Here is a 22,862-nt window from a genome sequence, read left to right on the forward strand (position 1 = left end):
ATTGGATCCACTGCAAGGTCTTCTTCTTCCACCGTCGGCAACGGTAGGCGTGACAATCCATCAGCATTCCCATGCTGTTTAGTTCCTTTGTACTCGATGTCATATTGGTGTGCCCCTAGGAAAAGGGACCACCTCTGCAGCCGTTGCGCTGTCATTATCGGTACGCCCTTCTGAGGGTTGAAAATGGAGACAAGAGGTTGATGATCGGTTAGTAGAGTAAATTTTTGACCGTGCAGGTAGTGATTGAATTTCTTCACCCCCCACACTAGACTGAGGGCCTCTCTGTCAATCTGGGCATAGTTACACTCGGCAGAAGTTAACGAGCGTGACGCAAAAGCTATCGGCCTCTCTAAACCATCAAGGAATTTATGTGACAGTACCGCCCCAATGCCGTAGGGAGACGCATCACACGCCAGTCTGATCGTCGGTGCTGCGTTGTAGTGAGCCAATACTTCTCTTGAAGTGATTAAGTCCTTACTCTTCTGAAAGGCCCGCTTACAGTCATTGCTCCATTTCCATGCTACTCCCGTTCGTAGCAGGGCGTTCAGTGGGTGCAGGATTGTCGACAAATTCGGCAAAAACTTATGGTAGTAATTCACCAATCCGAGGAATGACCTCAGTTGCGACACATTTTCAGGCGCTGGGGCCTTAACAACCGCTTCAATTTTGTCAGGGGACTTATGTAACCCCTCTTCATCAATCACGTGGCCACAATACGATATCTGTTTCTTAAAAAACTCGCACTTGGGGCGGTTGGCTCGTAGCCCATGTTCCCGTAGTCTAGTGAGCACCTGTTTTAGGTTGTTAAGGTGTTCACTGTCATCTTCACCTGTCATAAGGATGTCGTCCAAGTAACACTGAGTCCCCGGAAACCCTTGCAGGACTTGTTCCATCGCTCTTTGCCATATCGCCGGAGCCGATGCTACTCTGAATACCAATCGATGATACTGGTAAAGACCTTTGTGAGTGTTTATCGTGAGATACTTCCTAGAGGATTCCTCAACCTCCATCTGCAAATATGCTTGTGCTAGGTCAATTTTTGTAAAACGCTTCCCTCCAGACAGTGAGGCGAAGATGTCTTCTATCCTTGGAAGAGGATATTGTACTGTGTGAAGGACTGGGTTCACCGTCACCTTGAAATCCCCACAGATGCGAACCTTCCTTGGCTCCTCAGACTTATTGCTTAACGTTTTCTTCATGACAGGAACGATGGGTGTCGCCCACTCGCTCCAGTCGACCTTAGACAACACGCCTGCCTTCTCCAGATTCTCCAGCTCTGCCTCGATGGCTGGGCGAATTGCATATGGTACCGGTCTTGCTTTGAAAAACGTGGGAATTGCATTCTCTTCTATTTTTATCGAGGCGGTTACGCCTTTAAGAGTGCCCAGTTCTTGTTGAAATACCTCTTTGGCGTTAGCTAAGATTGTTGACAATCGTCCAGGAGTGACGTCTTCATCTTTTTTACCATCCACCGTTATTGCATGAATGGAGTGCCAATCTAAGCTTATCTTCCTGATCCATTCCCGTCCCAATAACGGTGGTCCACCATTTTGCAGTATGTAGAGATACAATTTCCGTATTTTCTTGCTGTTGTATTCGACAGGCACCCTTTTTTTTAATCTGGGGTATACTTTTTGCCCCGTATACGTCGTCAAGACGATGGATGTTTCTCTCAAGGGTATGTGTGAGAATAGCTGCTCGTAGTCTCATCGATTCATGACGGTTAGCGCTGATCCTGTATCCAATTCCATTTTAACTTGGGAGCCTGCTATCGTGAGGGTGACCCAAATGGTTCGGTGATCCTCTTTTGCGATTACATTGTGAAGTTTGAGACAGCTTATCTCCTGTTCCCGGATTCACTATCGCTCATCTGGTCTTCGGAACTACTGTCCGTCATCTTTTGTACTTTCTTGTACGGTTCCTTAGTAGCCTTTTTGTTGTCGCTGGTCTTCTTCCCAGACCTGCAAACTCGTGCAATGTGTCCCATCTTTCTGCATTGCCTGCATATTTTGTCCTTGGACCAGCAGTCCTTCTGGTCATGGTTAGTTCTGCCGCAGCGATAACATTTTGCAAATCCCCGTGTCATTTCATGGGTGCCGTATTCCTGTGGATTTTGTTGAATTTCCGCAGCTCCCCTGGCTGCTGCTTCGTACGATACTGCCACGCTGAAAGCCTTATCTAGCGTCAGCTCTTTCTCTGAGAGTAAGGCCTAGAAATTCAGTATAGCCGCTTTTGGGGCGCTAAAGTCGGGCGGCCGCTAAAGTTTGCGCCCGGCGCAAAGTCGCGCCCCCTTTGCCGATATTCAGTCGCATCGCCCCAAGAGGTTGCTGCTGCGCTAAAACAGGCGATGCACGACTATCTTTAGGCGCTAAGCCGGCGGTGCTGAGCGATAGCCCCGAGGCCGGGCGCAGCACCGGTGCGGCGATTTCTTGATTGACGGCAGACACTCTGGCGCCGGTCAGCTCTTAAAGGGGGAGGGTGGATTTGTTTGTCTGCCATGCCCTGCACACTGCAGCCCTCAACCTAGGCCTGACCACTTCAGCTTCACCTGCACAATGCCCAGGGCTATGGAGAAGGCCAGGGAGAGAGCGCAGTGCTTCAGCGACGGTGACCTGAGGCTGCTGGTTGGCGGAGTGGCGCGCAGGCGCCATGTTCTGTTTCCAGAAGGTGGCAAGAGGCCGCTGCCCAGCGCCTACCGGAATGCCTGGAGGGAGGTCTCCAACAGGGTGTCTTCCAACAGCGTGGTTGCCAGGACTCCTGTGCAATGCCGGAAGAAGTTCAACGACCTCACTCGGGTTGTCAGGGTGAGTACCCTTTCCAGCGTCCTCCTCATCCTTGCATGTGCACCTCACTTTATGGGCAAAGGGACCTGAAAGCCCTAATGGCCAGCTCTCATCCAGCAGCTATGGGACTGGCATGAAAATCACTTGCACATTCAGCACTTTACACACTGTACAAGCTCTTTGACCATGGGAGGCAGTGCAGACAAGATCAGGGCTACACACTGTTCAAGCTATTCGACCATGGGAGGCAGTGCAGACAAGATCAGGGCTACACACTGTACTTAGAGGCCGTCCTTTCTCTTGCAGGCCAAGGTGGCACACAACCGGCGCAACCGAACTGAGACCGGGGGAGGCCGTCCTGACCTCAAAGAGCTCTCCGACCTCGACCAGCGTGTGGAGCGCACTATGGCAGGCCAGCTGATTGGCCCCGTCACCAGTGGAGATGCCGACCCTGTTCTGGGCACCAATGGTAAGGGCATCACCTTTTGGACCTCTCTCATTCCACTTGCGCATGAGATCACCATCCTTTGCCACTGTCCGACCAATGCGGTGAATGGCAGCACTCATGCCTCCCTCGCTGCCGCCCTGTCCTCACTCTAAAGCTACTCTTGTGCCTTCCTGCTTTCAGATGGTGAATCGCCAGGTGAGGAGGCGGGCCCTCAAGCTGCCACTGTCAGCCCTTCGGAAGACGAGGAGGAGGAAGAGGAAGCCGGCCCATCAGTGCCACCCTCAGCCGCGCCAGCCCATGGCGATGTAGGGGACACGTCTTCCCTGGAGGGGAGCCGGGGGGGAAGGGTCGGAGGAGAGTGAAGCCCCGGGGCCCAGCGGCCTGCAGCAACGCGGGAGGGGTGGGGAAGCTCGGCGGACTTCTCCCCAGAGGGTGAGTGCGGCCTCCAGTCCTGCAACGGTCAGCGCAGAGGAGGTGCGCCTCCTAGAGGAAATGGCCGTCCAGGCTGAGCGCAGGCACACTGAGCTCATGGCTGCAGTGGCAAGGATGCCTGACTCCATAGAGTCTCTGTCAAGGAGTGTGCAGCAATTCGGAGCAGCACAGGCCAGGAGTCTGCAACAATTCAGTGCAGCACAGGCCAGGAGTCTGGAACAATTCAATGCAGCACAGGCCAGGAGTCTGGAACAATTCAGTGCAGCACAGGCCAGGAGTCTGCAGGACTTCGCGGCAGCACAGTCGGCTTCTAGCCAAGTGCTCAGTCGTGCCGTCCATTCACTGGCTGGTGTCATGCGGACACAGACCAGGGCCACACGGGCACTAACTGCTGCCACCCTCGCTGGATCAGCCAGGCATCGCCAGGGCACCCGCCGCGCAGCAGCAGCCCAGCAGTCTGTCCTTCAGCTGTTTGCTGCGCATGCTGCAGTGTTGGCCCGTGCGAGTGCCACTGTATCAGGCGACCAGCGAGCACCTGCGATCTGCCAGGTTGGCACCATTCCTGCAGCCGACACTGCCACTCCGCCATTGCAGCTGCCACGAGCCGCTGGACAGACTGTTGCCGCCCAGCCAGAGTTGGAGCAGTCAGCAGCCGGCCACTCCAAGGCCAGAGCTGGTGCAGGCCGACCCCCAAGGGCATCTGCCATCACGCCATCTGCCCCTCAGCAGCCTTCCCCCAGCCTTGCTGCAGCCAGTGGGCTCCCATTGAGGAGGAGCTGCAGGGCGGGCAGGGGCCAGGCAAGGATGCGAAAGGCATTGCCCTTGCAGGGCAAAAAGTAGAAGGTATGCTCAAATGCCTGTTGTGTTTTTGTAAGGCCGAGACTGGTGTCTTTCTTTCTTTTTGTAAGGCCGAGACTGGTAGTTTTGTGTTTTTGGAGGGGCCTTCTCCACATGAGCATGTAATGTGGGAAGGGCAGAGGTTTTCAATAAATTAATATGGTTAAATTGCAGTGTGCATGGTTTTTTGGTTAAGTCTTGGTTGCCCTGCTCGGCTGAGGGCTTGTGGAGCGGTTACATTCATCTGCTGACGTTGGCACAAACCATTCCCTGAGAGGGGGCCTAGAACCGACGTTCAATAAGCCGGCGATGGGCGGCCCTTGCACTTTGTGCCTCCCTCCTGTGCTGGTCCTTCTTCTCCTCCTCCTCCTCCTCCTCCTGAGGTGGTCCTCCAATCTCTGGTGGCAGTGCCTGAGTCCTGCGGATAGCCAGGTTGTGCAACATGCAGCAAACGACCACGAAATGGGAGACTCGCTCCGGCGAATATTGTAGGGCTCCACCGGAACGATCCAAACAGCGGAACCGTTGCTTCAGGACGCCGATTGTTTGTTCGATGATGTTCCTGGTCGCTTGATGGCTCTCGTTGTATCCCTCTTCAGCAGGGGTGCTGGGCGCACGGAGCGGGGTCATCAGCCAGGTACACAAAGGATAGCCTTTGTCCCCGATAAGCCATCCTCGTGGGTGAGGCTGGGCCTGGAACATGTCTGCCACAGAAGTCTGGCGCAGGATGAAGGCATCGTGGCTGCAGCCTGGAAAGCAGGCATTGACAGCTAGGATGAGCTGCCTGTGGTCACACACCAGCTGGACGTTCAGCGAATGGTAGCCCTTCCGGTTGCAGTAATCCTCGGCATTCTCCAGAGGTGCCCGCAAAGCCACATGCGTGCAGTCAATGGCGCCCTGCACCATGGGGAAGTCTGCGAATGCTGCAAAGCCCATTGCACGCTGTTGCTGCTTGGCAAGGGCCATGGAGAAGGAGATGAACTGACGTCTCCTTTTGAAAAGGGTATTGGTGACCTGGCAGATGCAGCAATGCACGGCGAACTGGGAGATGTTGGCAATGTCCCCAGCAGCGGATTGGAAGGAGCCAGTGGCATAGAAGTTGAGAGCCACCGTCACCTTCACTGCCACCGACAGAGACGTCCTACTCCTCAGCTGTGGCTGCAGATCACCGCCAAGCAGCTGGCAGATCTCTGTGACCACGTCCCTTCTGAATCGCAGCCTCCGAACACACTGCTCCTCAGACATGTTGAGATAGGAGAACTGCTGGCGGTATACCCTGGGTGGGTAAGGCCTCCTTTGCCAACGCCTGTTGCCCCCTCTCCGTCTAGCCAGGGCTGCCACTCTCTCACGGCGTCTGTGAGCCCTTTGGATGTAATTGAGAATCCAGCGTTGACACCCATTGCAGCCCCCATAATATGCTGGCAAACAATGAGATGTCAATGAAGGCAAAGACTAGTGGAAAGCTGTGGCCTGAAGCCAGAAGTACCTGTCCGAGTGTTGGGCCAAAGCAGAAAGCTATCTACCTTAGTCTCTCTCCAAAGATCCGTTTCTCAAGAAGGAGTGCTGCGAAATGGCAGCCTTTTATAGTGCCGGAGGAGTGCCCTTTAATTTGCGCCCCCCGCGCCCCGCATCGGCTGAGCACCGTTCCACCCTAACAGTCGCTGGGGCGCCAGGCGCACAATGGGGCGTTGCCACTGAAGTTCCGGTTCGGGGCGCACAAAGGGCGTTGCACGAGGAAATGACGTCATGATCTGCGCGCGCAGCTGAGCGCGCACAAAGACTTTGCGCCGCCGCTAAATCTCTAGTGAAGTTGGGGCGAGGCGCAGATCGCGCTGCGCCCGGGCACTAGCCGCCTAGCGCCCGACATCTACTCCTCCTAAGGCGCTAACGGCTGGCGCAACCAACTGAATTTCTAGGCCTAACTTCTTCTGTGTTCCTACACTCAGGAGTCCACAGACAAATTTGTCCTGTAGTGTATCTGCCAGTCCTGCTCCGAACTGGCAGTGCTTTGATAGCTTGCGTAGTTCTGTAAGGTACTCAGCATTGCTCTCATCTTTATGCTGAGTTCTCCTGTGGAATTTAAATCTTTCGGCTATCAACAGCGGTGCAGGGTTTAGGTGTTCCTGTAGGACAGCAACAATTTCGTTAAAACTCTTCGCCTTCGGCTTGGCTGGAGTAATCAGGTCCCGCAATAGGCCGTACGTTCTAGCGCCCATTAAGTTTAGCAATACCGATGCCTTTTTCTCATCGGCTATTTCGTTTGCCTCGCAATATAGCTTGACTCTTTCCACATATGTGGTCCAGTCCTCTATTATATTATCAAAGGCAGTGATACAGCCAGTCTTCGGCATCTTGAAAATCTGAAATGGCGCCTCCCGCGCTTTGCCTTCTTCCCCGATTTAACAAAATGGCGCCTCCCGCGCTTTGCCTTCTTCCCCGCTGATTAAGATGGCGCCTCCCGCGCTTTTGCCTTCTTCCCCGCTGTTGCTAGCGCTGCTTTCCGCAGTTTCCGTTGCAACCTGCAGCTCCTCGCAGTTTCCTGCGCGTTTAACATTTCTTTTTTTATTATTTTCCCGTCGTGGAACAACCCTGTGGGACTCTTGCCTCCCTCTTCTCGGGTCTATACGCAGCCCGGCTTCATAGCACCGGCCGTGCCCTGTGTGCTCCACCCTCTCTCTCTCCTCTTCCCGACAACGCTGCTCGGCCCTGTTGCAAGCAACCCGCTCGAGTTCCATGACTGCCGCAGCCCAGGAAGGATCAGTGTACTACCTGCCACCAGCCCGATTAGCTGAAGCACCGTCGACAGGAACCAGGCCCCGCTTTCGACAGCTTCTCCAGCAATCTTCAACTCCGCTAACACAGGGGCGGATGCCCACGGTCGACGCCCCTTTCTACTGCTTCTTTCTTCCTTCTGGCCTCGACCTCTGCTCACTTCGCTGCAGGAATGGATCCCAGGAGGTGGTGCAGACTGTAGGTAAGTTCGTATCTGCTCTTCGCCAGTATTATGTCCGTGTATGATTGAGACACGGACAGCAGGAGTTGAACAAAAGAAGTCTTTACTGAAAGGAGTCAATCGGGAAACTGAAACTACAGAGGCTTACTAGCGCCTTTTATACAGGGGTGGTCACTGCCGGTACTGCAGTCTGAGACCAGTTATTCTCTTAAAGGTACATACACAACAGTACGGTACAGCAGCCATTACCGTCAAGGAAGACATGCTGTTCAGGGGGGAGCAATGGGTAGTGCCGCAGCAGCACCAAAGGGAATTCCTCCAACTGGCCCATGAGGGTCCAGGAGCAGGGCATCCTGGGCCTGAGACCACCTGGCAACGGGTAGAACAGGCAGGATGGTGGCCAGGACTGAGGGAACAGTTCCGCGAGTTCTGTGCCAGCTGTCTGGTGTGTGCTGCCAATAACCCTGACCCCAGGAAAGGAAGGTGTCTTTGGGACACATCAGGAGGGTAGAGGGACCATGGCAGTCGATCCAGATCGATTACATCGGGCCCCTACCCACTGCCCAGGGAGGCTACAAGTACTGTCTAGTCCTGGTGGATGTGTTTTCAAAGTGGGTGGAAGCTTTCCCCTGCTGAACAGTTACCACATTGGGTACAGCTAAGATCCTGGTCAGGGAAGTGTTCTCATGATGGGGACTGTCACAGTGTGTGGAGTCCGATCAAGGGAGTCACTTTACCGGACAGGTCATGCAAGAGACCCTCATGGTACTCGGCATCGAGGGGAAGTGGCACGTCGCCTACAACCCGCAGTCATCGGGTCCTGTGGAGCATTTAAACCGCACCATCAAAGAAAGGCTGCGCAAGGAGACGGGAGACTCACCCAAGAAGTGGGTAGAAGTCTTACCGTTGGTCCTAATGGGGATCCGAGCCAGTCAGTCAAAAAGCACGGGGTATTCCCCACACGAGCTCATGACTGGTAGGGTTATGCGGACTCCCACCCATGTGCTAGCCCCGGTGCTCACAGAAGGTCAGCTCAGGGAGGTGAACCGGGACAGCTTCGTCAGCATTGTGGACAAGGCAAGCCCCATGGTCTATGTCATAAAGATGCCCCGCTGCACAAAGTGATTCCACATTAACCAGTGCAAACTGTTTAAACCTGAGAAAGGGGAACGGCAAGAAAGGGTGAACCGTTTTAAAAATAGAGATCATCAGCCTGCGGCTGTGGCAGACTCACAGACCGCACCGGAGGGGGCAGTGGCTTGTGTTACTGGAAGGGCCCTCCCACGAATTATTTGGGACATGCCCCCAGTAACCGGAGCCCTAAGGAGGTCTCCTCGCATACCACAGCAAAAACTACCGTGGTCACCTGTGTATCAGTCCAAAAGGTCCAGCCCCAGAAGGGCCACAACCCAAAAAGGAATGCCCAAGGTAAGGGATCAGCCTAAAAATAGGGATCCCCAGCCTGCCGCCTCCAACGGTGAGGGACTCACAGGAGAGGTAGCGTTGGGCAGAGAGAGAGACAAGGGTCCCCAGCCTGCGACATCAGGCTACGCGGAACCCACAGGACAGGACAGGGAGCCACCAGCCACACCGAAGGGGGTAGTGTGCTGCAGCACAGAAGGGCACACTCCCCCGATTAACTGGGATTCAGGGAAACTCCCAGGCCTTTTAAGGAGGACTCTCTGGGTCCAGTGGCACAGGCCACCTTACGCCCAAGCGTACAAGCTGCCCAAAGGCCACAGAAGATAGAGCCCATACAGGAATTAATCTGGCCGTCCGGAGACGGGCGGCGGATGTACATAGCTTTCTGGTAAATTTTTAAGTGTGTTTTTTAATAGTTTTGATAAGTTTTAGGTTTACTATTTGTTTATTTAGTTATGATAACTTTAAGTTTCAAGACTTGATAACTGTGTCAAGCCAGAGAACCAGAGAAATGGCAGACCAATTAAATACATATTTTGGTTCTGTATTCACAAAGGAGGACACAAATAACCTCCCAGAGATGTCGGGGAACATAGGGTCTGAGGAAAGGGAGGAACTGAAAGAAATCAGTATTTGTAGGGAAATGGTGTTCGGGAAACTGACGGGATTGAAGGCCGATAAATCCTCAGGGCCTGATAATCTATATCCTAGGGTACTTAAGGAAGTGGCCCTAGAAATAATAGATGCATTGCTGATCATCTTCCAACATTCGATGGAATCTGGAAGAGTACCCATGGATTGGAGGGTAGCTAATGTTATCCCACTATTCAAAAAAGGTGGTAGAGAGAAAACGGGGAATCATAGACTGGTAAGCCTGACATCGGTAGTGGGGAAAATGCTAGAGTCCATTATAAAAGATGTAATAGCAGAGCACTTGGAAAACAGTGACAGGATCGGACAAAGTCAACATGGATTTACAAAAGGTAAATCGTGCTTGACTAATCTACTGGAATTTTTTGAGGATGTAACTGATAAAATAGATAAGGGAGAACCAGTGGATGTGGTGTATTTGGACTTTCAAAAGGCTTTCGATAAGGTCCCGCATAAGAGATTAGCGTGTAAAGTTAAGGCACATGGGATTGGGGGCATGGTATTGACTTGGATAGAGAACTGGTTGGCAGACAGAAAGCAAAGAGTTGGAATAAACGGGTCTTTTTCCGAGTGGCAGGCAGTGACTAGTGGGGTACTGCAGGGATCGGTCCTTGGACCCCAGCTAGTCACAATATATATTAATGATCTAGACAAGGGAACTAGATGTAATATCTCCAAGTTTGCAGACGACACAAAGCTGGGTGGGCGTGTGTGCTGTGAGGAGGATGCCGAGAAACTCCAGTATGATTTGGACAGGTTGGGTGATTGGGCAGAAGCATGGCAGATGCAATATAATGGCCCAGAAATTCCAGAACGGGGCTTGCAGCGCGTGCAAGCCCCGTATTTACACTTACCCCGCGCTACTGCCGATCAGCTCCAGGGACGCCTGGAATTGGTGTTTCCAGAAGAAGAATCCCGGGCAGCATATGACGTCACGCCGCCCAGGAGTGCAGCCAGCGCGAAGCCTGTAGCGTGCAGTGCAAGTGAGACACGCCCCTTGAGGTCTCAGTTTCACTGGACACGCCCCCAATGTTTCTGTCAATCTGCTAAGCATTTTTACATGCAAAGCAGCAGTTTAAATAGGTTTTTGGAAGTTTTTTGAAGATTTTGGTAACTTTTATAAACTTTTAAAATGTTTACATTATTTTGAGTAATCTGAAGTAGTTTTAAACAGAATTAAAACAATTTAAAGACTTTTAAAAGCCCTAAAAGAATTTTTTAAATTCCATTTATTTATTTAGCAATGTCGTCGTCATACGTGTCTTCACACTGTTCCCTTTGGGGAACTGTATGAAGTGGTGGAAGGATTTATGGCCATGATTAACGCTCATTCCGTGACCGTAACCATCTTTGAACCAGCCATTAGGGCGGTTAGTCCTATGGCGGGAGGGTTTTACGGGCTCCCACAAGCTATACAAGGAGGGGGGGCCACCCACACCCACGGACGCAAATATCCCACTGGATGTCAACCCAGAATTTAGAGCCGGAGCTCCGACTCCACTTGCCGGGACTGTCTGGAGCGGGGTTCGAAACCCTACCCTGATCTGGCCCAGCGGCGGGGATCCTACCGCGGTGACAAAGGCCCAATCCGATTAGCAACGTGAAATGGCAGCATAGGGCTCCAGTCACGGGGAGGGAAAAGGCGCAGGAAACGTCTGGGTGTCACCTTTTGTGCGGAGTGGGCCTTTTGCGTAGCAGTAAGCATCCCCGCCGCTGGGCCAGAAGGAGTAGGGTTTTGAACCCCACTCCAGACAGTCCCGGCAAGTGGAGTCGGAGTTCCAACTTTAAATTCTGGGTGGACATCCACCGGGATACTTGCGTCCGTGGGTGTTGGTGGCCCCCCCCCCCCTCAGATGGGTTGTGGGAGCCCGTAAAACCCTCCCGCCATAGGACTAACCACCCTAATGGCTGGTTCAAAGATGGTTACGGTCACGGAATGAGCGTTAATCATGGCCATAAATCCTTCTACCACTTCATACAGTTCCCCAAAGGGAACAGTGTGAGGATACGTACGATGATGACCTCTTGCGCAATGCACCTCCTTGGACCCTCAGTCGCAGATGCGAGGGGGCAAGTCGTGCAATTGTTAAATTTTTCATTTTATTGACATGTAAAATGTTGGCCCAGTAATTCCCTTCCAAATGCGCGAGTACGGTCGGGGTACTTACGCATCTGGCTGGATGAAATGCCGGTTTTCAGCATGCACAGTGCATGTGGGGAAAACCGGCATTTCCTGTCCTCTGAACGAAGGGGTTCAGAGGCAGAACGCGTGCGACTGCACAGGCAGCGCGTGCGCAGTATAATTCGCCGCTTTCATTAATGCTTTCAGTGAGGTCAAGTCATTACAACTTACACATGAAAAAAGCATGGGTACAGTTGCTCCAGAGGCTGCGGTGGAAGATATTTCTTATCGTGGAGCTTCTGAAAGTATGTATGTCTGTATATATTCCTTTGCGTGTTATGTATATATTCCTTTACTTATGTGTATGAATGTATTATTTAATTATGACTTTCAGAGAAAGTAACTTATTGGAAAATCATAATTAAAAACATACATTCATACACATTAGTAAAGGAATATAAAACATACATACATATACGTAAAGAAATATATGTGGACATACATACATAACTCATTCTCACATTCCATTCACACAGCCACAATTGCTCCTTCTACCTACCGTTCTGAAAACCCTTTTAAAAAAAAAAAATTTTAACTTTAAAACTTACTTAAAATTTCTTAAAATAACTTCCCTCCCTTTCCCAAAGAAAAATATTGCATTTCAGAAGCTCCACGATAAAATGTTTCTTCCTCCGCAGCCAATGAACCACTTTACACTTGCTTTTTTTACGTGTAACGTCTGAGGACTTACCCTCACGGATTTCATGAATGAAATCTACGAAGTTCACTGCGCAAGCGCTGCCTGTGCAGTCGCACGCGCTCGAGGTCTGGAAATGCCGGCGTTCCCCGCATGCGCTGTTCATGCTGAACGCCGGCATTTCCAACGGCCAGATGCGTGAGTACCCCGAGCGCACTCACGCCTTTGGCCGCGAATTTCTGGCCCAATGTGGATAAATGCAAGGTTATCCACTTTGGTGTCAAAAACAGGAAGACAGATTATTATCTGAATGGCAATAGATTGGGAGAAGGGGAAGTGCAACGAGACCTGGGTGTCCTTGTGCACCAGTCGCTGAAGGTAAGCATGCATGTGCAGCAGGTGGTTAAGAAGGCAAATGGTATGTTGGCCTTTGTAGCAAGAGGGTTTGAGTACAGGAACAAGGATGTCTTGCTGCAGTTGTACAGGGCCTTGGTGAGACCACATCTTGAGTATTGTGTGCAGTTTTGGTCACCTTATCTGAGGAAGGATGTTCTTGCCATGGAAGGAGTTCAGTGAAGATTCACCAGGATGATACGTGGGATGGCAGGAATGACGTATGAGGAGAGATTGGGTCGATTGGGCTTATACTCGCTGGAGTTTAGAAGAATCAGAGGGGATCTCATTGAAACTTATAAAATTCTGTCAGGGCTGGACAGACTAGATGCAGGAAGGATGTTCCCGATGGTCAGGGAGTCCAGAACCAGGGGTCACAGTCTAAGGATAAGGGGTAAGCCATTTGGGACAGAAATGAGAAGGAATTTCTTCACCCAGAGAGTGGTGAACCTGTGGAATTCTCTACCACAGAAGGCAGTAGAGCCAATTCATTAAATATATTCAAGAAGGAGTTGGATATATTTCTTAAGGCTAAAGGGATCAAGGGATATGGGGAGAAAGCAGGGACAGGGTACTGAATTTGTATGATCAGCCATGATCTCATTGAATGGCGGAGCAGTCTCGAGGGGCCGAATGGCCTACTCCTGCTCCTATCTTCTATGTTTCTTCTAGGGACATGGCTATCTGTTTTATGTGTCCCTACAGAGAGGAAATCGGCATGAGGAGGGTTCTGCTCCTGCTCGCCCTGGTGGGGGTGAGCATCGGTGACCGAGGAGACGTGGAGGACTCCCACATCTATGAGTGCTCAGGATAGAGAGCACCGACCGTTACTGCTGGGGGAGGCGAACGGTGTGTGGAGGAGCTCGCTATTTACTTCCATGAGGGAAGGTGGCCAGGATGGCTGGGGTCTAACTCCACACAATACTCCAGCCAGACCTGGTTCACATACGGGGAGGCCTCCATCCCGTACCCCAGGGTACAGGTCATTGCTACAAGGGTCAGCTTCACTGAGGGGAAATGTGTGTGTTTGATATGCAAAGGACAGATTCCTCTGGCTAGGTGGTGGTGGCTCAGGAAGTTGAGCAGGGACATAGGGGACCGGACAGTCGACTGGGAATGATTGGGGAATGACACCCACCGTACGATCACAGGGACCCGAGGGGGAGTGTGTGTGTGTTGGGATAAGTGGTGGAAGTCGGAACAGGGAGTATGTGGGTGTCAGAGAATGCCTGCCCCACAGGCGTATCCATCATCTTACACAGACAATGGCAAGATGCCGGGGAGGGGATGGAGTGGGATTCTAGCCTGCATGCGTGCGCGATCCCACACTCCCTGATCCCAGTCAACGGCACCGAACTCGTAGCATGCCCCAGAAAGCCGCTGCCCACGACCACGACATCACGGACGATAGTACAGAGGTGTCCCACCACCACCAAGGGACCAGGGAATGTGTTAGTCCTAGTGCCAACCGGCAAGTTGCTGTACCAGGGGGTACACTATGCAGTGGCCGCAGTGATCCTGAACCTGACCGAGGTACACTTACCTGAATGGTGTCCTAAGGAGACATAACAGCTATACCAGGCCCTGCTGAAGGAAATGTTTAGAAAATTTTATGAATTCGACTTTGCCAACGTAGACAAAGCGAGACTGCACAGTTTACACCCTGAGCATACTGTGGGTGCGGGGAGACAAAGGAGGGGAACCTGGAATGATATTTTCACAACCTACAATACAGGATCCTCAGTAATAAATAGCCTGGATGATATAGAGCTACAAACACAGATAAATGGTTTAAAGACCCAATTAAGAAAAATCCTAACAGAGGAGAACACAGTGGTAGGCTCAGTGCTACACGAGGACCAAGCTATGACAGTCCATTTAAAGGAAATAATTGCTGAGCTGGAGAGACACGCTAAAACAGTAAATGCACTCATACGGGAGGACAGGAATGCTTCGGATCAGGCTGCACAGAATGAGGTGTGCGTGCTATACGGGGCATGGTTGCTGGGTGAGGGTCGCAGAAATGTGGAGGATTTAAAACAAGGTTTAGTCCCCTCCTGGATTAGCAACAAGCACCTCGCAGCCCTCCACCCATTTAGTAATTCGCTGAGCCCATGTCAGCTCCGCCTAGCCTCTGAAGCCTACCCTGTTCCAGTGGATTGTGGACGTTCCAACCATAATATCATGGGGATAGTAGTGAGGATGCCGGTCATGGGTGGGACAGCCCGACCCGCACCGGTATACAGGGTGGAGAACATTGGAGTCATTCAAGGGGGTGCACATGTCCGCTTCGCAGAAGTCCCACCTTATGTCATAAAATGGGAGCACGCTATGACAGGTACAGACCTCTCTGGGTGCCAGAGCCGGGGTACACACATAATACTGTGTCCCCAGCACTTGAACGCCTATTCGAGACCACAGTGCGGGTTTAAAGCTGCTGGCGCACAACCTGTGAACTGTACCATGGAGGTAATGGCACAGGACCACGTTCCCCCACAGGTAGCATTCATAGGGGGTGGGACATATTGTGTCACCACAAGTGCGCCCCACTACCAGCATGGACAGCACATCTGGTGTCCGGTGAGTGAAAGCAGTTTCTGCTTTAAACCCGAGGCAGAAGTTCAAATGGCCCAGGAACGGATTGTTCCCATTCCTGAACCCTCCACTGTTCACCTCACTGTCAGGGAAAACATTACCAACCTGCAAGATTACGTCACACATTTCGGCTATGAAATTCCCCCTCTGCCCCGAGAGAGCGGAGAGTCGGCGGACCTGCGAGGGAGCACCGGAGGCGGCACATAACGAGCACCAGAGGCGGCGAGCAGTGAGGCCCAGAGCCCCGAGAGAGCGGAGAGTCAGCGGACCTGTGAGGGAGCACCAGAGGCGGTACATAAAGAGCACCAGAGGCGGCTTACCAATCCAAGTTCCGGGAGTGAGGTAAAAAGTAATCCAAGTGTGACGTCACCAGGAAGCAGGTAAGTGATTGGTTGGTGAGTATTTCTTTCTCCTTTTCATTACAAGCTTAAATTCTGCGGTTTATATTTTCTTGGGTCTCTGTGGTGTAGTGGGGACAGTTGGTAAATAAGCGCCCTTGAGTATATCTTTAACTGGTGGTATTGAATTAATTTAAATTAATTAAAGGGGTAAGTCATGCCAGGAGAGCCCAGCCTCGTGTTATGCTCCTCTTGCTCTATGTGGGAATTCAGGGACGCTGCCAGTGTCCCTGACGACCACGTGTGCCAGAAATGCATCCAGCTGCAGCTACTAACGGGCCGTATTGAGGCACTGGAGTTGCGGATGGATGGGTTGTGGAGCATTCAGGATGCTGAGAGGGTCGTGGATTACACGTTTGATGAGTTGGTCACACCACAGGGTAGGGCTGCACAGGCAGAAGGGAAATGGGTGACCACCAGGTGGAGCAATAGAAGCAGGCAGGTCGTGCAGGGGACCCCTGTGGTCATCCCCTTTCAAACAGGTATACCAATTTGGATACTGTTGAGGGGGATGACTCACCAGGGGAAGGAAGCAGCAGCCAACTTCCTGGCACCAGGGGTGCTTCTGCTGCTCAGGAAGGGAGGAAAAAGAGTGGGAGAGCAATAGTGGTAGGGGATTCTATCGTAAGGGGAACAGATAGGCGTTTCTGTGGCCATAGACGTGACTCCAGGATGGTTTGTTGCCTCCCTGGTGTCAGGGTCAAGGATGTCACTGAACGGCTGCAGGGCATTCTGAAGGGGGAGGGTGAACAGGCAGAGGTCGTGGTTCACATAGGGACCAACGACATAGGTAGGAAGAGGGATGAGGTCCTGCAGCAAGAATTTAGGGAGCTAGGTAGCAGATTAAAGAGTAGGACCTCAAAGGTTATAATCTCTGGATTACTCCCAGTGCCACGTGCTAGTGAGTATAGGAATAGGAGGATAGAGCAGATGAATGCGTGGCTAAAGAGTTGGTGCAGGACGGAGGGCTTTAGTTTCCTGGATCACTGGGCCTGCTTCTGGGGAAGGTGGGACTTGTACAAGTCGGACGGGTTGCACCTGAACCAGAGCAGGACAAATATCATTGCGGGGAGGTTTGCTAGCACTGTTCGGGGGGGTTTAAACTAAAATGGCAGGGGTTTGGGAACCTGAGCAGGGAGACAGAGGAAAGGAAAACAGGGATAAAAGCAAAAGATAGGAAGGAGAAAAACAAAAGTGGCAGTCAGAGAAATCAACGGTTTAAATCAAATGTGGTCACAGTAAATAATAATTCTAATAGGTTTAAGAGTGTTAAAAAAACAAGCCTGAAGGCTTTGTCTTAATGCAAGGAGCATTTGTAATAAGGTGGATGAATTGGCTGCACAAATAGAGGTAAACGAATATGATTTGGTTGGGACTACGGAAACGTGGCTCAAGGATGGTCAAGACTGGGAACTCAACATCCAGGGGTATTCGATATTCAGGAAAGATAGGCAAAAAGGAAAGGGAGGTGGGGTAGCATTACTGGTTAAAGAAGGGATTAATACAATTGTAATGAAGGATATTAGCTCTGATGATGTGGAATCTGTATGGGTAGAATTGAGAAATACTAAGGGGAAAAAAACATTAGTGGGAGTGGTATATAGACCTCCAATCAGTAAGGCGGAGGTTGGGGATGGCATTAAAAGGGAAATTAAAGAAGCGTGCAATAAGGGCACAGCAGTCATCATGGGTGACTTTAATCTACATATAGATTGGGCCAACCAAATTAGTAACAATACTGTGGAGGAGGAATTCCTGGAGTGTTTACGGGATAGTTTCCTGGACCAATATGTCGAGGAACCAACCAGAGATCAGGCCATCTTAGACTGGGTATTATGTAACGAGAAAGGATTAATTAGCAATCTTGTTGTATGAGGCCCCTTGGGTCGGAGCGATCATAATATGATCGAATTCTTCATTAAGATGGAGAATGAAGTAGTTGACTCAGAGACAAGGGTCCTCAATTTAAATAAAGGAAACTACGATGGTCTGAGGAGCGAGTTGGGTAGGATTGATTGGGGAATGGCACTCAAAGGGTTGACAGTGGATGGGCAATGGCAAACATTCAAAGACCGCATGGATGAACTACAGAATTTGTTCATCCCAGTTTGGCATAAAAATAAAACAAAAAAGGTGACTCAACCGTGGCTAACAAGGGAAATTAGGGATAGCATAAGATCCAAGGAGAGGACATATAAATTGGCTCGAAAAAGCAATAATCCTGAGGATTGGGAGTAGTTTGGGAGTCAACAAAGGAGGACAAAGGGATTAATGAAGAAAGGGAAAATAGAATATGAGAGTAAGCTTGCAGGGAACAGAAAAACTGACTGTAAAAGCTTTTATAGATATGTGAAGAGAAAAAGATTGGTGAAGTCCCCAGTCAGAATCAGGGGAATTTATAATGGGAAACAAGGAAATGGCAGACCAACTAAATACATACTTTAGTTCTGTCTTCACAAAGGAGGACACAAATAACCTCCCAGAGATGCCGGGGAACATAGGGTCGGATGAAAGGGAGGAACTGAAAGAAATCAGTATTTGTAGGGAAATGGTGTTAGGAAAATTGATGGGATTGAAGGCCGATAAATCCCCAGGGCCTGATGGTCTACATCCCAGGGTACTTAAGGAGGTGGCCCTAGAGATAGTAGATGCAGTGCTGGTCATCTTCCAGAACTCGATAGACTCTGGAACGGTACCCATGGATTGGAGCGTAGCTAATGTCACCCCACTATTCAAAAAAGGTGGTAGAGAAAAAGCGGGGAATTATAGACCGGTAAGCCTGACATCGGTAGTGGGGAAAATGCTAGAGTCTATTACAAAAGATGTAATAGCAGAGCACTTGGAAAGCAGTGACAGGATCGGACAAAGTCAACATGGATTTACAAATGGTAAATCGTGCTTGACTAATCCACTGGAATTTTTTGAGGATGTAACTGGTAAAATAGATAAAGGAGAACCAGTGGATGTGGTGTATTTGGACTTTCAGAAGGCTTTCGATAAGGTCCCGCATAAGAGATTAGCGTGCAAAATTAAGGCACATGGGATTGGGGGCAAGGCATTGACTTGGATAGAGAACTGGTTGGCGGACAGAAAGCAAAGAGTTGGAATAAACGGGTCGTTTTCCGAGTTGCAGGCAGTGACTAGTGGGGTACCACAAGGATCGGTCCTAGGACCCCAGCTGTTCACAATATATATTAATGATCTGGACGAGGGAATTGGATGTAATATCTCCAAATTTGCAGACAACACAAAGCTGGGTGGGAGGGTAAGCTGTGAGGAGGATGTCGTGAAACTCCAGTACGATTTGGACTGTTTGGGTGATTGGGCAGAAACATGGCAAATGCACCATAATGTGGATAAATGTGAGGTTATCCACTTTGGTGGCAAAAACAGGAAGGCAGATTATTATTTGAATGGCAATATATTGGGAGAAGGGGAAGTGCAAAGAGACCTGGGTGTTATTGTGCACCAGTCGCTGAAGGTAAGCATGCAGGTGCAGCAGGCGGTTAAGAAGGCAAATGGTATGTTGGCCTTCGTAGCAAGAGGTTTCGAGTACAGGAACAAGGATGTCTTGCTACAGTTGTACAGGGCCTTGGTGAGACCGCACCTTGAGTATTGTGTGCAGTTTTGGTCACCTTACCTGAGGAAGGACGTACTTGCCATGGAGGGAGTGCAGCGAAGATTCACCAGGCTGATACCTGGGATGGCAGGAATGACGTATGAGGAGAGATTGTGTTGATTGGGCTTATGCTCACTGGAGTTTAGAAGATTGAGAGGGGATCTCATCGAAACCTATAAAATTCTATCAGGTCTGGACAGACTAGATGCAGGAAGGATGTTTCTGATGGCCGGGGAGTCCAGAACCAGGGGTCATAGTCTAAGGATAAGGGGTAAGCCATTTAGGACTGAAATGAGAAGGAATTTCTTCACCCAGAGAGTGGTGAACCTGTGGAATTCTCTGCCACAGAGGGCGGTGGAGGCCAGTTCATTAAATATATTCAAGAAAAAATTGGATATATTTCTTGAGGCTAAAGGGATCAAGGGATATGGGGAGAAAGCAGCGACAGGGTACTGAATTTGGATGATCAGTCATGATCTCATTGAATGGCGGAGCAGGCTCGAAGGGCCGAATGGCCTACTCCTGTTCCTATCTTCTATGTTTCTATGTTTACCGCCCTATTAAAAGCAGTGGTCATATCACAAAAGCATGTTTACACATTAGAGCAGAAGACAGTCGAGATAGGGGCCAAGATCTTGGATATCGTAGTTCCACCCTGGTGGGATATTTTTCAAAATATAGAGGTCCCTTCTTGGATCAGACTGGCTTCCCACATTTTAGTAGTCTGCCAGCTTGGTATAGATTTCTACTTGATGTGCACAAAGTGCAAGGGGAGAGACAGGGTGCTCCGATCTCAACATGAGAGAACATGGGACAAGCATCAAAATAAAGTCTATGACCAAGAATCAAACAAACCTTAACTATTATTAAAAATAAAGTTTCATGACTATGTGTGATTATTTTTCTTTCTATGTGTGTACTATGTTTCTCAAAGTGGTGCAGGGGTGTTGGTCCCCCTCCGTGCTTGGATGTGAATGTAACTGGATTTTCGTACCTTGTATATATTTTGAACACTACACCAAAAAGGGGAATGTATGTGTTTTGGGGTTTTAGATAGATAATAAAGGGGAAGTTTGGCTCTCGGAGATCAGAAATTTTGCTCACCCAGTATGATACTCTCGTGGATAGAGTATCACAGGAGGGAATGTAAGATTTGCAAAATTCAACAGATTCCCCAAAACCAAGAAGATTACTCTAAGGAAGGGATTTTTGGACTGTTAATAAACCATGTCAGAATGGTATAAGAATACTGGGCCTAAAGGGAGATTTAAAAAATCAAGGACCCCAGGATTTTGGTTTTATTTTAAAAGCATGTTCGAGCCTGTGGAAGAAAATGGGGGCTGCAACAAAAGGAATTGGGATTGGCCTCTGTAAATGGACAGTTTTTGGTATTGGCATTAGCCAAGCTGTCTGGTGACTATCTGGACTGTCTCAGTCATTTTACATAATGACAATAGACCTACGGAAGAGCAGTTCCCGCCCAAAATTACAGAACCATCCAAATTATACATAATGCAGAACATGCCACCAACTAACAAAAGAACCTTGGGCCCCACAGGAAAAGACAAATGTTACTGCATTTAAACAAGAAGTTAAACAATCGCTTAAAACCAGTTAAGAATCGATGGGTCCACCCCGAAACCACTTTGTACAATCTTAAACCAATTATGATCGATGGGACCATCCCGAAACCTATTAAATAATTTTTAACTCATCAATGTTAATGAGCCCGCTGTTGAATCCGTGATTCTTAAAGTATGATGTTTTCCAATAACTAGACGGAGGCTGTAACTTAACAATCAACAGGTGTTTACTGGAGTAGGGTAGTGTTGTGTATGTAATATGTGTGCTACTTTGAACCTATGGACAGGACTGCACTACTTGTTGGGCGTAGTGATACGCAGTACCACTCCTGGCCATAGGGGTATAAATAGTACTGTGGGTACTGATTCCCCTCAGTTCCCGCCTGTGGGCATGAAGTAAAGACCTATGTATAGTCCCTACCTCCAACCAGTAAAGACCTGTTTGAGTTATACGTTTAAGTCTTTGTGTTAATTGTTCAATACAATACACATACTTAACACTGGCGACGAGTCAGGCTCTTACCCTGCGGCAGTTATTCCAGGCGGCTTCGTCCAAAGACAGGACGTTGAAGAGAGGTTTCAATCCTCAACACCCCACTCAAAACTGAAGGGCAGCAGAAATCCTGACAGCTTCCAGCGACTGGAAGAGACAGGCATTAGGACCCTGAAGCCTCCATCAGCTTGTGAACCGGAGTAAAGACAGGACTGGGGAAGAGAGAGAGGTAGGGCGATAGCGATCGGCAGATAAGGGCCGGGCCGCTTTGAAGTGAGGGGCGCAGCCGGGCCAGCGATCGGGACCAAAGATAAGAGCCGCACTCGGACTGAAAGGCGCGGCGGCTGCAGAAGCTCAAGGTGCGAGAGTCGCGGTGCACAGCGCGGGCTATCGATCGCGGCGAAGATAAGGGCCGCACTCGAGGGCTGAAGGGAGACGGCGTCGGGGGACGGGTGAAGACCGCCAAGCGTGGGAAAACCGCCATTTTGTGGGCGGAGGACGACGGCAAGAGCGGGAAGCCGCCATCTTTGATAACAAGTAAAGAAAATAAAATCTGAGAAATTGCAAATCTACAATGCCTAAACACGGGAATATTAGCACCTTTGATAGTGACCTCGAAGATTGGGCCATATATGTTGAAAGAGTAAAAAATTATTGTAAGGCCAATAAAATTCGTGACCAAGATAAAGCTCTAACATTATTAAATTTAATGGGTGCGAAGACATACGGGCAATTGAAACACCTGTTATCACCAGATGAACCGGCGGATAAGACGTTCGATGAGATTGTTACTGTCCTGAAAGATCATCTAAACCCCACGCTGCTGATGCTAGCGGAACGATTTAAATTTTACGACAGAAGGCAGCTACAGCATGAAAGCAATGCTGAATATTTGCTGGAATTGCGTAAATTAGCGAAATATTGCCAGTTTGGAACGGGATTGACAGATGCACTACGAGACAAATTTGTGTGTGGTTTATTTAAACAGGATACACAAAAGCGACTGCTCGAGGAGAATGAGCTGACGCTTGAGAAGGCGGTCACTATGGCAGCAGCACACGAAGCCGCAGCGAGAGGCACGGCAGTAATGCAGCTACGGTCACCGGAGCTCAGTGCACACAAATTGGGTGTGAGTTCTGGCAAATGTTATCGTTGTGGAAAGACAACGCATGATCAGAACCAGTGTTGGTTTAAAAACCAAGAATGTAGAACTTGTGGTAGGCTTGGACATATAGCTAGAGTATGCAGGTCAGCGAAGAAGACCAGCAACAAGAAGTCACCGCAAGGAAAATACGCAAAGGTACACAAGGTGGCCGAACAGGAGTCCGATTCAGACGCTAGCTGTAATGAACTGGCTAGCTTAAGAGTACTCAACGCTGGTAAGGGTGCAGACCTCCAGACAATTTGGGTCACTCTTCAGATAGAAGGAGTCCAAG

The sequence above is a fragment of the Somniosus microcephalus genome, chromosome 1 (genome assembly GCF_052327205.1).
Source record: "Somniosus microcephalus isolate GS21.2 chromosome 1, FLI_Smic_1.0, whole genome shotgun sequence".
Classification (NCBI taxonomy): domain Eukaryota; kingdom Metazoa; phylum Chordata; class Chondrichthyes; order Squaliformes; family Somniosidae; genus Somniosus; species Somniosus microcephalus.